Genomic DNA, 4,907 nt, shown 5'->3' with positions numbered 1-4,907 from the left:
CTTTAGATATTAAGTTCGAAAATTAAAAGTAGTTGACTCTTCTTGTATGCTCTGCTGGCATCTTTTTGAGAGTTATAGGCTAGATTATAGGTTTTTTCGATAGCTTGTTTAATAAGCTAGAATAAATCAAGGAGTTCCCGCTTTTCAGATCAGAGTTCTAGCTGCTGGAGTTTTTTTAATAACTTTTGATACTAAGTTCAAAAATTTAAAGTAATTGACTCTTCTTGTATGCTCTGCTGGCATTTTTATGAGAGTTCTGGTTTAGTTTGTAGGTTTATTCGATAGCTTGTTTAATAAGCTAGAATAAATCGAGGAGTTCCAGCCTCTCAGATCAGAGTTCTAGCTGCTGGAATTTTTTTAATGACTTGTGATTATAAAGTTTGAATTTTTTTTCATTTTTTCAATCGATTTTTTTTAAGCTTAAATGGCCAGAACTATCATTATTAAGTATGAGGAACTATAGAACTGACCTGCATGCGTACAGAACTGTCTTTTTTTTTTGCTTTGCTCGAAAATGATCTGCTACCGGAAGTTAGCAGAGCATTATTTTAACTGCGATTTTTTTGGTTAAAACGCCAGAACTATCTTTAAAAAGTATCAGGAACTCTAGAACTCTTCTGCATGCGAATAGAACTCCTTTTTATTTTTGATCTGCTAGCACATGCTCTGCTAAGTTCACGGACACAATAGAATTGAAGTCAAATATTCAATGCCACTGATTTTAATTTCGCAAGTTTTCCGCTTGGAGCGCTGGCTGTAGAAGTGTAGACAAACTTGAGCTTTAAAACAAGCATTTAAGATCCAGTTTACTGTAACGCAGAAGTATTTCGACTCTCGAATTTGGTTTGGTTTGGTGAGACGTAAAATCTTGTACTACGGGTACTGGAATTAAAACTCATCGTATTTAAATATTGTATTAGATTACAGATCCACAAGATCTACAATCCACAGAACTACAAGTCGATCAAGGAGACAAAGTGTCCTTCGTCACTTACCACTTTAGTACCTACTAGCAGTGCCTGAGTTACATGCTACTTTAAATTAATACTAGCTTAGCTCGCGACTTCGTCCGCGTGGACTTCACAAATTTCAAACTCCTGTTTTATCCCTTTGGGGGTTGAATCTTCAAAAAACCCTTTCTTAGCGGATGCCTGTCATAATAGCTATCTGCATGCCAAATTTCAGCTCGATCCGTCCAGTGTTTTGAGCTGTGCGTTGATAGATCAGTCAGTCAGTCTCCCTTTTATATATATAGACTAGCATATGCTCGCGACTTCGTCCACGTGGACTACATAAATTTCAAACCTCTATTTCATCCCCTTAGGGGTTGAATTTTCAAAAATCCTTTCTTAGCGGATGCCTACGTCATAATAGCTATTTGCGTGCCAAATTTCAGCCCAATCCGTCCAGTTGTTTGAGCTGTGCGTTGATAGATCAGTCAGTTAGTCAGTCACCTTTTCCTTTTATATATTTAAGATTTGGTTCAAGTTAATAGGTGTAAATGGTGATTGATCATTGGTTTTAAATAATCCAATTAATTTAGAAGCGGGTTGGCGACACGTTAATTGTCTTATTTGTAAACCTGCATCTGTGTGGCTTCTAGTTCTATATGAGCAATACTACTCGTGCAATGGAAAATGTTATTTGTTCTAATTAATACTTCCGTGGTGTTCTCTTCGGATAAAATACCATTTGTAGAGATGTTCAAGAATAAAAAACCGGCCAAGTGCGAGTCAGGCTCGCGCAATGAGGGTTCCGTACTACAGTCGTATTTTTTCGACATTTTGCACGATAATTCAAAAACTATCATGCATAAAAACAAATAAAAATCTGTTTTAGAATGTACAGGTGAAGAACTTTCATATGATACCCCACTTGATATAGTCACTCACTTCGAAAGTTGAAAATACTAATTATTAGTTCATGACCACAATTTAATTGTTTTTGTGTGATCTAACCCTAAATTCACGGTTTCCAGATTTTCCCCAAATGTCAGCTATAAGATCTACCTACCTGCCAAATTTCATGATTCTAGGTCAACGGGAAGTACCCTGTAGGTTTCTTGACAGACAGACAGACAACAAAGTGATTCTATAGGGGTTCCGTTTTTCCTTTTCAGGTACGGAATCCTAAAAATAATGCTAGAAAAACGGTAACACGCTAGTTGTGACCCAACTTGACTACGAAATGATGAGTCAGATGATTTTTTGTATTATCTCTATAACCAGAAAAACTTTAAAAAGGGAAAACAATGTGCGACGTAGGACATCCTTCATTTAGATAGCGAACAAAAAATGGCAATTCACGTGGATTCTGTTGTACATAATTTCTAAAATAAATTGACAGGTTTACATGTATCTGTTGCAATCCTTTTTATAATGCTCCTTAGGCCAAAGTATCGCTCTGGATTTTGAGGTGTCAAATTAGTTTAGAGATTGTGTTTTAACAGAAGTAGCCATATTTTTGAGCAATATCTTATTTTATTCCTTGTTCCTTCACATACTTTTTAAAACAGACAATTATGATGAAATTTTTCAATTATGTGTTTGATCGATACTTAGTAGGTAGTATGTTTATTTTCGTTAAAGATCGTTTTTCTTAGTAGAAAATACGAAGCGGTCTGTTTACAGCTCTATAACATATCAAAACGTCGACGAAGTTAAGGATCTCCTGGGACTTCTAATAGATGGGAACTGGAAAAGTTGCTCCGAACTTATTTACCGACTTCGCTGCAGCATAAATACAGTTCTGGATTAAAGTATTCAGCGGTTAGGAAAATATTATCCGTTGTATTTTTTACGCGATTGTATCAAGTTTGTTTAGCAAGAGAACCTGATTCTTTTGTGTGATAGTTCACTTACTTTAGGTTTCTCTTGGCTGATTTTATGAGGAAGTGTTAGAAATCGTTGGACGCTCGTATTTATGTTTGCCACCCGCCGCGTTATCGAGTTTGATTGGAGTAGATTTTTTGTGCCATCAAAGTTGGATTGTTCACGCTGTGGTAACTTATCAGAACTTATTGTTATGTAGTGCCAGATGGTTGAGATACCTTATAAACTGCAGCAATCATTGTAGTTATGGTGGATCTACTTACGTCTACTTTTTAAATTAAAAACATGAGATCAGATTTGCATCCACACCGATGTTATCAACTCTTAAATTGCAGGATTTTGGAAAAACCTGGTATTAATCATTTCAAAACAAACCTCAATACACGTAGCTAAACTAAGTATTTTAAAAATTTTGTAACACTGAAAAACAATGTTAATAAGTATTAAAGTTTACTCTACCAATGGATGAGTCACGGGTGAAATCTAGTAATTTATAGTTGAGGTCAAAATGCCATAATGGCGTTGTATGGGTATCGTGCCCCTAAATCCATATAACAATGCATTTCTCTATTACGATTATTATGTTAATTGCATAAACGGACGATTAAACCGTAATTATTGTTGTGTTTAATGCCAAATTAGACACGAATCGGATACAAATTTAATAGATACATGTTAGATGAATGGTACTTAATAAAATGGTTTTCATGTTAAGCACGAATAAGCACGATTTTTATGATGGTAGCTAGGTCCCTAACCCCCCGTTCCCACTTTTCGTTTGTCGTTTGTCGCTTGATGTGCCAGTGGCAGTACATTTTGACACAAAATCGGTTTCAAGCAAATGTGAATAGCTTCATAGTTCATATACAATATTCTGCCACTGGAACTGGATTTAAATCAAACGACAAGTGGGAGCGGGTGGTAACGATTATAACAGACGTTATAAAATGGATAACGTTTTCGATCGTTTCAATCTAGATTTTTCAGTGTAATGAAAATGGGTGGCAGATATCACTCGTCGACAGATAATCGATTTGGTTTTCAATTCAATACTTACTTAAATTTTATCAAAATATATTCACTGTATTAGAATTGGTTCGATGGAGCTTTTAAGAAAATAAACAAGCTTGGTACTTTTAGGTACTTTGCAGAAGTTCATGATATACAAGAAACAAACTTAATTTGCCATAATCCGCTAAAACAGATAAATCGTAATATGCAGCATGCGATATGCACCGCCCTCCCTCCCACAGCTGAACATGTAGGGAAAGCAAGCCACCAACAAGTAAAACGCACATAAATACCTACTACAGCCTACGCAACACCACACAAATCCTCCATAACACACTCAACGCAAGTTTCAAGATGCAATTCTTACAATTCAATGGTCTTTGCAACTGTAAAACTTCTTCGTAAAACTTGGTCAAGCCAACATCGCATTCCTATTTCCTATTTAACCAGTTTCATTGAAGTAGGATGAATAATTTTTGTTACAATTGTACAGTAATTGTCCTCAAATGTGAGGATAGTCACAGAAAATCTGTTAATTCTTTTTATATTATACTAACGATTTTAATGTTTCTACATACGCCTCATTACATGGGATTAAACGCTACATTAAATTTTATAACTAACCGTAGATAGTTTTAGATCACGATTGCGAGATCTGAGTCGGATTATTTGCTTATCTAACCCACCATACTTTCTGAATCAACACTGTTGAATAGGAATATCTATTGCTGATCTGGGAATTAATAGTTGTTGAAGAATTAATTAGTGCTAGTTTAAAATTATTATAGTTACAACTTTTTTCTTTTGAACTAAATTTTTCCAGTAAGTACCATAGTGAGTGTCATTGACAATAGCCACTTAGAGAAGTTACAAGTTTGTTAATCTCTTCTTAAATAATATAATAAAAACATGTTTCCATCATTATTTAATTTGTGCCTCTTGTAAACAATGCAAGAGATTATTAAAATCTCGATGTAAGATAACATGAGGTGTAGTAGGTAAGTACTCGTAGGTATGGCAAGCATTCTTTAGAGAATTCTCAGCATTTTTTGCTCGCAACTTAGT

Source organism: Maniola hyperantus, chromosome 11 (assembly GCF_902806685.2).
Source record: "Maniola hyperantus chromosome 11, iAphHyp1.2, whole genome shotgun sequence".
In the NCBI taxonomy this organism is placed as follows: domain Eukaryota; kingdom Metazoa; phylum Arthropoda; class Insecta; order Lepidoptera; family Nymphalidae; genus Maniola; species Maniola hyperantus.
Note: the sequence above shows the minus strand (reverse complement) of the source record.